General features: G+C 36.5%; 1 pseudogene; it reads right to left on the reverse strand.

Moving 5' to 3' along the window:
- Nucleotides 1-3,905: 3,905 nt before the first annotated feature.
- Nucleotides 3,906-4,628, reverse strand: LOC100458784 (grpE protein homolog 2, mitochondrial-like; annotated as a pseudogene).
- Between the last annotated feature and the right edge of the window lie 8,262 nt (nucleotides 4,629-12,890).

Consider the following 12,890-nt stretch of genomic DNA (forward strand, 5'->3'; position numbering starts at 1 on the left):
GTCTGTTCTAATGCTCAGCTGGTATTTTTTTGCTAAGTAATCATTTCTTTTATTATAACATTTCAAGACTTCCAGGAATGTTGTCTTCTACTTTTTCTTAAATTGTTTTAAAATTACAGAAATATCAATAGATGGAATCACTGTTGTCTGATTTTTATGCCTAGCATCATTTTACTTTATATGTTAATTCTTTTCCTTTTCAGTTTATAAAATTTATGTGCAATTTTCAATTTTCTTCTGTTACTTCAGGAAAGTTTTCTGTAATTTTTTTAAAATTATACTTTAAGTTCTGGGATACATGTGCAGAACATGCAGGTTTGTTACATAGGTATACATGTGCCATGGTGGTTTGCTGCACCCATTAACCCGTCATCTACATTAGGTATTTCTCCTAATGCTATCCCTCTCTTAGACCCCAACCCTCGACAGGTTTGGCATGTGATGTTCCCCTCCCTGTGTCCATGTATTCTCATTGTTCAACTCCCACCTATGAGTGAGAACATGTGGTGTTTGGTTTTCTGTTCCTGTGTTAGTTTGCTGAGAATGATGGTTTCCAACTTCATCCATGTCCCTGCAAAGGACATGAACTCATCCTTTTTTATGGCTGCATGGTATTCCATGGTGTATGTATGCCACATTTTCTTTATCCAATCTACCATTGTTGGGCATTTAGGTTGGTTCCCAGTCTTTGCTATTGTGAACAGTGGTGCAATAAACATACATGTGCATGTATCTTTATAGTAGAATGATTTATAATCCTTTGGGTATATACCCAGTAATGGGATTGCTGGGTCAAATGGTATTTCTAGATCTTTGAGGGATCACCATACTATCTTCCACAATGGTTGAACTAATTTACAGTCCCACCAACAGTGTAAAAGCATTCCTATTTCTCCACTCTCCAGCATCTGTTGTTTCCTGACTTTTTAATAATCACCATTCTAACTGGCATGAGACGGTATCTCATTGTGGTTTTGATTTGCATTTCTCTAATGACCAGTGTTGGTGAGCATTTTTTCATGTTTGTTGGCTGCATAAATGTCTTCTTTTGAGAAGCATCTGTTCATATCCTTTGCCCCCTTATTGATGGGGTTGGTTTTTTTTTTGTTTGTTTTTGTTTTTTTTGAGATGGAGTCTCCCTCTGTAGCCCAGGATGGAGTGCAGTGGTGCCATCTCAGCTCACTGCAACCTCCCCATCCCGGGTCCCAGTTCAAGCAATTCTCCTGCCTCAGCCTCCCGAGTAGCTGGGATTACAGGAATGCACCACCATGCCCAGCTAATTTTTGTATTTTCAGTAGAGATGGTGTTTCACCATGTTGGCCAGGCTGGTCTTGAACTCCTGACCTTGTGATTTGCCCACCTTGGCCTCCCAAAGTGTTGGGATTACAGGTGTGAGCCGCTGAGCCTGGCTGTTCATTTTTTTTCTTGTAAATTTGTTTAAGTTCTCTGTAGATCCTGGATATTAGCCCTTTCTCACATGGATAGATTGCAAAAATTTTCTCCCATTCTCTATGTTGCCTGTTCACTCTGATGATAGTTTCTTTTACTGTGCAGAAACTCTTTAGTTTAATTAGATCCCATTTGTCAATTTTGGCTTTTGTTGCCATTGCTTTTGGTGTGTTAGTCATAAAGTCTTTGCCCATGCCTATGCCCTGAATGGTATTGTCTAGGTATTCTTCTAGGGTTTTTATGGTTTTAGGTCTTACATTTAAGTCTTTAATAATTCATCTTGAGTTAATTTTTGTATAAGGTGTAAGGAAGGGGTCCAGTTACATTTTTCTGCAAATGGCTAGCCAGTTTTCCTAACACCATTTATTAAATAGGGAATCCTTTCCCCATTGCTTGTCTTTGTCAGGTTTGTCAAAGGATGGTTGTAGATATGCGGTGTTATTGCTGAGGCCTCTGTTCTGTTCCATTGGTCTATATATCTGTTTTGGTACCAGTACCATGCTGTTTTGATTACTGTAGGCTTGCAGTATAGTTTGAAGTCAGGTAGCATGATTCCTCCAGTTTTGTTCTTTTTGCTTAGGATTGTCTTGGCTATAGGGGCTCTTTTTTGGTTCTATATGAAATTTAAAGTAGCTTTTCTAATTCTGTGAAGAAAGTCAGTGGTAACTTGATGGGGATAGCATTGAATCTATAAATTACTTTGGGCAGTATGGCCATTTTCATGATATTGGTTCTTCATATTCATAAGAATGGAATGCTTTTCCATTTGTTTGTGTTCTCTCTTATTTCCTTGAGCAGTGGTTTGTAGTTCTCCTTGAAGGGGTTCTTCACATCCCTTGTAAGTTGGATTCCTAGGTATTTTATTCTCTTTGTAGCAATTGTGAATGGGAGTTCACTCATGATTTGGCTCTCTGTCTATTGTTGGTGTATAGGATTGCTTGTGATTTTTGCACATTGATTTTGTATCCTGAGACTTTGCTGAAGTTGCTTATCAGCTTAAGGAGATTTTGGGCTGAGATGATGGGGTTTTCTAAATATACAACTATGTCATCTGCAAACAGAGACAATTTGACTTCCTCTCTTCCTATTTGAATACCCTTTATTTCTTTCTCTTGCCTGATTGCCCTGGCCAGAACTTCCAATACTATGTTGAATAGGAGTGGTAAGACAGGGCATCCTTGCGTTGTGCCAGTTTTCAAAGGGAATGCTTCCAGTTTTTGCCCATTCAGTATGATTTTGGCTGTGGGCTTGTCATAAATAGCTGTTATTATTTTGAGATATGTTCCATCAATAGTTAGTTTATTGAGAGTTTTTAGCATAAAGGGGTGTCAAATTTTATTGAAGGCCTTTTCTGCATCTATTGAGATAATCATGTGGTTTTTGTCATTGGTTCTGCTTATATGATGGATTACATTTATTGATTTGCATATGTTGAACCACCCTTGCATACCAGGGATGACGCCAACTTTCTCGTGGTGGATAAGCTTTCTGATGTGCTACTGGATTCGTTTTGCCAGTATTTTATTGAGGATTTTCACATTGAAGTTTATCAGGGATATTGGCCTGAAATTTTCTTTTTTGTTACGTCTCTGCCAGGTTTTGGTATCAAGATGATGCTGGCCTCATAAAATGAGTTAGGGAGGAGTCCCTCTTTTTCTATTGTTTGGAATAGTTTCAGAAGGAATGGTACCAGTTCCTCTTTGTACCTCTGGTAGAATTCGGCTGTGAATCTGTCTGGTCCTGGGCTTTTTTTAGTTAGTAGGCTATTAAGTACTTCTTCAATTTCAGAACTTGTTATTGGTCTATTTAGGGATTTGACTTCTTCCTGGTTTATTCTTGGGAGGGTGTATGTGTCCAGGAATTTATCCATTTCTTCTGGATTTTCTAATTTATTTGCATAGAGGTGTTTATAGTATTCTCTAATGGTAGTTTGTATTTCCATGGGATCAGTGGTGATATTCCTTTTATCATTTTTTGTTGTGTCTATTTGATTCTTCTCTTTTTCTTTATTAGTCTGGCTAGTGGTCTATCTATTTTGTTAATCTTTAAAAAACCAGCTCCTGGATTCATTGATTTTTTTGAAGGGTTCTTCGTGTCTGTATCTACAACCATGAAGCTTTATCCTCTAAGTATCCAAATGTTGAACCAATCTGTACCATCTCCTTTTTCCACAAAATACAAGATATTATACAGTCTCTGTTATAGGGACCACTAGGAAGGAACACGTGGTTGAAAACACATAGTTAAAAGGATTTTGGATTCAAATTCATCAGAGTACTAATTTTCCTAAGCAGGTTATGATAAAGGCCATCGGGACACTTGTCACACTGCTCAAATGCTGAATGGTAAGACTTCTGATGAGACCAAACAGGTCACATTAAATCAATAGAATATCTTAGAAATAAAGCCAATATGACTAAATCCAAAACACATCACATGAAGTACCCCATGTACAATACAAACCTAGTTTAATAAATAAAAGAAACATAGGTGACTGGACTCTGGGAGAACATCCAGTTCCTGATGGCCTCTTCACAGTCTTCTCTGAGACTCCACAGCCACTTCCACCCGGGCAAGTCTAATGGTGCAGCCATGAAGTTTGTAGCCATCTGGTCTTATTAATGTCACGGTGCTAGGCTGTACCCCAACAGCAGCTGTCACATGACAGATGAGTTCATGCTCTTGGGGGTCATATTTGTCACCAATGGGTGATAGCTTCTCCAGGCCATGCTTGGCAAACACATTTTTCAGCTTTGCTTCTAAAAGTGACAACCCTCGGAAGATCTTCTCCAGAGTGAGCTTCTGGTTCCCAGGCTCTGATTCTTCAGAAATCTACTGTGTAGTCTTCTCCAAAATGTCAGCCATCTATCTTGGCATCTTCCACACATCTCTCGGTTTGCTTCCTTATGTTTTCATAATCAGCTACAGCTCTGTGCTATCTCATGGTTAAATCCTGGACTTCCTTCTCCAGTTTAACAGCTTACCCTTAAGGCTCATTGGGCAAGAGAGGGCCCAAGCTCATCAGGAGGGTCCTCAGGACAGCAGTCCACACCAGCAGTTATCGGGGTGGCAGTGCAGAATGGAAGCGGCCATCCCTTGCTCTCCCATGAGGCACTCAAGGCCAGTAGGTGCTGCACCTGGTGCCTGCCCACCCCCAGCGACCATACAGCCATGTTCCTGACTTGGGTTGACCGAGGCAGTGCATGCACACTTGCCCTGTAATTTTATCTTTACAATTTTCTGTTACTTTAACTTTAAAAAACACTGCAACACTAATTTTGTGTATGTGGAAAGTCTGTCGTCTAAGTTTTATATTTAGCATCTTCTCACTCTTGTCTCTGTAGTCTCATTTTATTCTGTAATTTTTTTCCAATCTCTATAAAATTAATGTTTATAATAAATATTATTTAAGGGTTAAATAAATTTAAGTTATATGCTCTCCTTTATTCTCCTTGTATCATTCTTTATGAAACTTGGAGCCTCAAATATACATGTGGAAAGCCTCTGTAGATTCATGTTAGGATTGAAATTTTCTTGATATATAAACTTTCAACAGAAAATGGGAAAGCAACCAATTAAGTTTGCATAAACTGTCTTTTAGATCACATATCTTTCTTTCCTTTTATAAGTGATATCTCATTAGTTAATTTGATAAATTTTTATTGAGATCATTGTATTTTACACATTGATAATGCAGATATAAAAAAAATCAGACAAGATCTCTCCCCTTGCGGCTATTAGAATTTATTGGTATAGTTATGACCATGCTTATGGTCTTTTGGAGTAATATGAACATATGACAATATACATTCAATTCTATTTTTCTTGTTTGAAGTTAAACAATTAAAGTTCCACTTCTATATTTCTAATTAAAGTCCCACTTCTATATTTCCTTTCACCTCTGCACAATGGATCTCTCCCTTCTTCTAAGATATTATATTTTTATTATAGCAATGTGCAGGCCTTATTTTGTACTTTCAATTTAATTAATCAATGTGCTATCATAGCATTTTCATTTTGCATTTTATAGTCATTTCTGAACATGGTTGTTTTCCATACTAGAATATTTTCTTTAGATCTCTCAAAGATAAACTGGACATTAGATCAAATGCTAAAAACAGATTTTATTCAGTAACTACTGACAGTAAGGGAACAACGTAAACTCCATTCCAATTTGTGCAGAGGTGATGGACGGGGCATTTTAAAAGGAGAATAAGGGAGTAGGAAGGAAAAGTGAGCCAGGCTCATGTAGTGTCAGGGAAGTAAAAAATTACCAGAAGTAAGTAAGAAGGTTGGTCAGTGTAAATGTGATTAGGCCAGCTGTGTATGCTAGTTGGCAATTACTGAAGTTGGAATTCTATCTTCCCACAGAGACTGAGATACAGAGGTTCTATCTTTCCTGCTTATTATATTTTAAAGGAATGGCTTTTAGGTGCTTGAGAAAGATACCCTGGGGCATAGGAGATACATACATATATATCTCAAAGTTACAGAGGAAGGATTTACAATTATAAGCTCTTTTTAGTAAATTCTCTAAGAAAGGGGAGTCAGGGGCCTATTGTCAAATGTTGGCTAGAACAAACAATAAATTCTTTCGACAGGCTTGAGCTTTTTCAGACAGGAACTCAAGGAGGGGTTGAGTCTTTCCAGGGATGTAGCCTTAGGCAGCCAGAAGCCATGTTAGGGTTGATCACGTCTCTTAGTGCAGGGGTTTGTATGGAGTCATTATGTGCCAAGAGTTCTTTTGTAGTTCTCAGATCCTATCTTTGTATTTCTTATATAGTAAGAACGTAGTAGGTTCTCGATGAATGTTGATCCAATTAGTATTTATTGCTTAAATACTAATAGTCCTTTAATAATCAGATCCTAATTATTGTTTTCTGCTTGTGTTGATTGGCCTGTTCTATTCATCGCTGCATATTCAAGATCCCGTGCCAGAGCCACCTATACAGTTGTGCAGTTTATATACTGCACAAATGTGTCTGAATGAAGAGGTGAGAGGGAGCTTAAATTCTAGTTGCACTTTATTTGCTGTAAACCTCAACACCAGTGTGTCCTCTAAATTGTACGAAGACATTATGTGGGCTAGTTTCTATCCTGCCTATTACAATGCCTGTTATAGGATTCTAAAATATATGGGATATAAAAAAATACTGGCTTGACATGTTCTTTTTGATCTGGAAAGTTAAAATAAAAAGAGTTTTAGTTCTAGATCCCTGAGGAATCGCCACACTGACTTCCACAATGGTTGAACTAATTTACAGTCTACTGGGTATATACCCAAAGGATTATAAATCATGCTGCTATAAAGACACATGCACACATATGTTTATAGTGGCACTATTCACAATAGCAAAGACTTGGAACCAACCTAAATGTCCAACAATGATAGTCTGGATTAAGAAAATGTGGCATATATACACCATGGAATATTACGCAGCCACAAAAAATAATGAGTTCATGTCCTTTGTAGGGACATGGATGAAACTGGAAACCATAATTCTCAGCAAACTATCGCAAGGACAAAAAACTGAACACCGCATGTTCTCACTCATAGGTGGGAACTGAACAATGAGAACACATGGACACAGGAAGGGGAATATCACACACCAGGGTCTGTTGTGGGGTGGGGGGAAGGGGGAGGGATAGCATTAGGAGATATACCTAATGCTAAATGACGAGTTAATGGGTGCAGCACACCAACATGGTACATGTATACATATGTAACAAACCTGCCCGTTGTGCACATGTACCCTAAAACTTAAAGTATAATAATAATAAAATTTAAAAAAAAGGAAAAAAAGAGTTTTAATCCCAAATTTTCAATAATTGCCTGATTTTTGCTTTGTCTTTTTAATAAGAGAAGTTTGGCTTGTTAAGGTCTAGGTGTTTGAACACTGGAAAGCACAAGTTAGTCTATTATAATGGTCTGTTTGCTTCAGATTCTACCGAAAGTCTTCAAGATCATGGATTTGTAGCCAGGGGCCTCTCAAATATAACCACTACCTTGGTAACCAGTGTCACAACCAAGAGAAACACATATTCCTCCAAGGAGTTGACCGTCTTTTTGTTGATTTTGTTTTCAGCTTGGGGTAGATTTAGCTGTTTTTATTATCTTTGCTATACACATTTATGCAGAGATATTTTCAAGTAAAGTCAGCATCTGTTCTTGAGTAATACCAATTTTCTTTTTATAAGGTCATGGGTTTTGGGTTTTTAGACTTTTGAAAAGCTGTACCTGTTTTTCAACTCAATAGTTTGCAATTGTTTTATTTCTTCATGTGCTGACTTGCACATTCCCATTAATCTATCCCAAATTTGTCTCTACCAAAAAAGCCCCATAAAAATTAAACATCTATTTTGATATTTTATATTGTTACAATCTGCACTCTATATTCCATAAGAGATTATTTAAAAGCAACAATGACAATGGAAAATCTGCTTGGATTAAGAAAATTAATTTTAAAGTTTTTTCATGGTAGCACAAGTATTTAATACAGTAATATATTCCTCCCTGTGGAAAAAGAAAATACCCCAGAAAAGCTAGAACAGCTGGGACATATATTACTATGCTGTACTCACCTCAATTTTACTAATATCTAATTTTAGGCTTTGAAATTGTATATTAGTATAATTGACATAACTGACTTTCTTTCAGTTTTTGTCTCAAACCAAAATAGATTCAAATGTCTTCCATTAAGCATTAGAGAGAGAAATTGCTGCCCACTTGTAAGAAGCAAAAATTCATATTTGTGTGTTTCAAGACTCAGTAGAGCACAGTCTTCAGTTCCCATGGAAACTATCTCTAGCTAAATGGGAGGAGGTCACAGAGCAGAATTGAAATGCCTACACCAATAGAAAGAGCTGTGTTTTAATTCTTCTGGAAGTTATTTACTTTTTTTTTTTTTTGGTCCTAGCTATGGTGCCAAATTATTTGGTCAGACCACATTTACTTCGACATTAATGATCTTGAAGATAATACTTAAGTGGGGACAATTTTTTTTTTGGTAGGGAAAAGAAAAATTGAAATGTTGGAAAAACAAAAGCTGATAGAATTCACACTGAAGAATAAGGTTTTTAGTTTTCAAAGCTGGCCATTTGAGCTATGTAGATTTTACTATTGATTTTATCAGCCATACTCAAAAGAGAATGTCCTGATGATTCATGTTAGTTTTTATTTATGTGTTCTCAGATAAATATGTGACAATCTATGAAATGTTTATTTTTAAAAGTTATTATATAATCCATAGCACTGATATAGTTACATTTTTAGTCAACACATCACAAACACTGCAGATTGTCCAAGATTAAGAGATACTTACAATCTTGTCTCAACTGGTACAGTTACATAGAAGCTTTTCTTGGCTATGTTAGCTCTTTTGAGTAAGTGTAAAAACGTGGTGCAACTACAACTATTTTCTTTTCTTAACCCTAGGAGAAATACCTATTTAAATTTTAGATGTTTATGTTCTCATAAACACAAGAATTTTATTTGGAATTTATTTTCATGTTTGAAAAAACTTAGAGGAACCAATGAATTATGGAATGGAGGAGAACTGAGATATTCTCTAGATGTCAGTTCAGTCCTCTGATTTTCATTTGAGAAAAACAGTCCCAGATTATTTGCTAATTTTCTCATGTAAAACCTGTAGCATGAACTCCACTGGAACCTGGGGTTCTTCGACCCTAATCCAGTATGGTTGTCCTTTCCACCTGACTTATTTAAAATATTCATATTTCTCACATTTATGTCTGAAGACTGTGCAAATGGTGCTATTTTAATGTCTTTTAAATTGATTGAAAAACCCAAAGTCTTACTTCATGCATTAGCCTTTTGGTCAGAAGTATAATTTGCCTCAGTAATAAAGATAAGCAGTTCAGTAAAAGAAAGATAAACTTCCAAGTTTTCTAAATATGAGTGTGTTGGAAAACCTCAATCTGGGTGGCACCACTATTTTAGACAGAATATATGTGGGAAACAATCAGGAGTTGACTATATGGTGTTTGTCATGAGACTTAAATATGAATGGATGTGGAAACACACATTTACTTTGCAGATGGAACCTATCTCTATCTCAGGTGGTAGGCTAGTTATGGTTTTTTCATTTTTCATGTGAAAGTTCTTTATTGGCATGGATAATGGAGAATTTACTGAATATACATATATCCTGTTCCTATGGAAGTGAAACCTTGAAAATACTGCTTTCCACCCTGAAACACTAAACAAGGTTTTAATAAACCCTGATATGAAATAATGTAAAGTCAAGATGTGTCTGGAGTTGGTTCCTTCCAGTGGGTTCTTGGTCTCATTGACTTCAAGACTGAAGCCGTGGACCTCCATGGTGAGTGTTATAGCTCTTAAAGGTGGTGTGGACCCAAAGAGTGAGCAGCAGCAAAATTTATTGAAAAGAGTGAAAGAACAAAGCTTCCACAGCATGGAAGGGGACCCAAGCGGGTAGGGGACCCGAGCGGGTTGCCACTGCTGGCCACCTTTTATTTCCTTATTTGTCCTCACCCACGTCCTGCTGATTGGTCCATTTTATAGAGCACTGATTGGTCTATTTTAGAGAGTGCTGATTGGTCCATTTTACAGAGTGCTGATTGGTGCATTTACAATCCTTTAGCTAGACACAGAGTGCTGATTGGTGCGTTTTTACAGAGTGCTGATTGGTGCATTTACAATCTTTTAGCTAGAAACAGAGCAATGATTGGTGTGTTTAAAATCCTCTAGCTAGACAGAAAAGTATATATATTTATATGTGTATAGAGAGATCTCTCTATATATAGAAAGGCTGAGACAGAGAGATATTAAGAGAGAGAAATAGAAAAGGAGAGCGAGAAGTTGATTGATAGTCAAGAAATAGAAGACTTGCTGAAAAAAGTTTACTAAGAGATAAAACTGATTAATGTCCTACAAGGCAATAAAACTATAACCTTTTGGGTTATCTTTTCTGAGAGAAATCATTTGCACCTCTACTGGACAAAACAATCTATACCATTGACATGTAATTCATAGAACCTGGGCCTTTATCAAAGGTAACTGGTAAATCAAACAAAGGTACATCCCCTTGAGAATTAGATAATCCTTGGGTGGTCCTATTACACAGTGTTCTGACACTGAAAGGCAATACGGTGATTCCTTTGTCCTATTTCAAATTTGGTATAATATTTTTTAGCACAACTAATTTCTTTCCCAAATACCTAAAGTCTGCTTTCTGTAGTTCTAACATTATCATGCTCTAGTGAAAGCCCTCCAGTTTGAGCTAAATTTCCCCCCTTTAAATCACAGAATATGCATTCCTGCCTAAAGGAAACAACTTTCTTCCCAGAGTTTTTCCAGGGTTGTGTAGAATTTTTATGTCAGGAAAGGGCTTTTGATCTTATTAAATATTCCAAAAGCAGGGAAACTGGAATTGACTGTACGTTAATATAAATATGACTAGCAGGCCTCCAAATATATTCATATGCTATATTGAGAAATTCTGAAAAAAGTGAAGAACTTTATTAAAAATATTATTTCTAACATTTATAAATATTTTCACCGTATGATGTGCTTTGAGTGTTTTATTTTGCTGTGTTTGTTTTACTTTCTTTTTGCCGTGGTTGCCATCATTTACTCATTGTTGGAATAATTTTTTCAATTCTGTACTGGGAGTTCTTCATTTCAGGGTCACTTTTAGCCCTCAAGATCCATAATTGTGTTCACATATTGCACTGTATTTTGTTTATCTCACAAGGCACATTTTCCTTTTCAGAGTAAAAGTAATATATATGAGACCTGCATTTTGAATGTAAGATTTATTTGAACATGTAAAGGGAAGAGCTAATGTCCTTCACTCAGTAAAGTTGAAAACACAACTCCATAATGTATTGTTTCTGAAAAGAATTTATATTAAAAACATTGCAATAAGAGGTTTCAGAATAGCACATTACGCATATGAACTTATGTGGACATTTTAGCCTGGGGCAGTGAAAGTAAATACTTTTAACTCATTTTATGAAAAGAATGCAGTTACCATTGCAAAACAAGGAAAGAAAAATAAGAAGTTAAGCTAGAAGTAAAGATTTGAAATGTTTGCAACAAAAAGAAATGATAAATGTGTTTGAGATGATGGGTATCCTAAATATACTGATTTTATCATTACACATTATATGCAAGCATCAAAATATCACATGTAACACATAAATATGCATAATTATAAATCAATAAAAATGATAGACAAAGAATTGAATACAATTGACTTTAGACTTCTAATAGTTTATACATATGAACCCAAATCACCTAAACATTTTATGCTTTAACATGTACTTCTAAAAAACCCTAACTTTTTAAAATATAGTTTTAGATTTACAGAAAAATTAAGGTGATAGTATAGAGTTCCCCATACCACCCACCCAGTTTCCTGTATTGACATCCTACTAATGTATGATACATTTGTCACAATTAATGAACTAATATTGATACATTATTATTAGCTAATATCCACATGTAATTCAGATTTTCTTTTCTTTTCTTTTTTCTTTTTTTTCTTCTGAGATGGAGTTTTGCTCTTGTCACCCAGGCTAGAGTGCAATGGCATGATCTTGGCTCACTGCAACCTCTGCCTCATGGGTTCAAGAGATTCTCCAGCCTCAGCCTCCCTAGTAGCTGGGATTACAGGTGCCCGCCACCATGCCCAGCTAATTTTTGTAGTTTTAGTAGAGACAGGATTTGACCATGTTGACCAGGTTAGTCTCAAATTCCTGATCTCAGGTGATCCGCCCACCTTGGCCTTCCAAAGTGCTGGGATTATAGGCGTGAGCAACCGTGCTTGGCCTTTTCTTTTCTTTTTTTTTTTTAAGTGTAAATATCTCTGTTTTATTTGGCTATGGAAAGTACATGGCATTCTGAACTTCATTATTGTTGAACTCCTAACCATATCCATCCTCAAGAATCATCCCTGTATTAGTCTGTTTTCATGCTGCTGATGAAGACATACCCAAAACAGGGTAATTTATAAAGAAAAAGAGGTTTAATGGACTCACACTTCTGTGTGGCTGGGGAGGCCTCACAATCATGGCAAGAGGTGAAAGCACATATTAAATGGTGGCAGCAAGAGAGAATCAAAGCCAAGCAAAAGGGGAAACCCCTTATAAAACCATCAGCTCTCATAAGGCTTATTCACTACCACAAGAATAGTATGAGGGAAACTGCCCACATGATTCAATTATCCCTCACTCAGTTCCTCACACAACATGTGGGAATTATGGGAGCTACAATTCATGATGAGATTTGGGTGGGGACACAGCCAAACTATATAATTCCACCCCAGTCCCTCCCAAATATCAGGTCCTCACATTTCAAAACCAATCATACCTTCCAAACAGTCCCCCAAAGTCTTAACTCATTTCAGTATTAACTCAAAAGTCCACAGTTCAAAATCTCATCAGAGACAAGGCAA

The sequence above is a fragment of the Pongo abelii genome, chromosome 6 (genome assembly GCF_028885655.2).
Source record: "Pongo abelii isolate AG06213 chromosome 6, NHGRI_mPonAbe1-v2.0_pri, whole genome shotgun sequence".
NCBI classification, from domain to species: Eukaryota; Metazoa; Chordata; class Mammalia; order Primates; family Hominidae; genus Pongo; species Pongo abelii.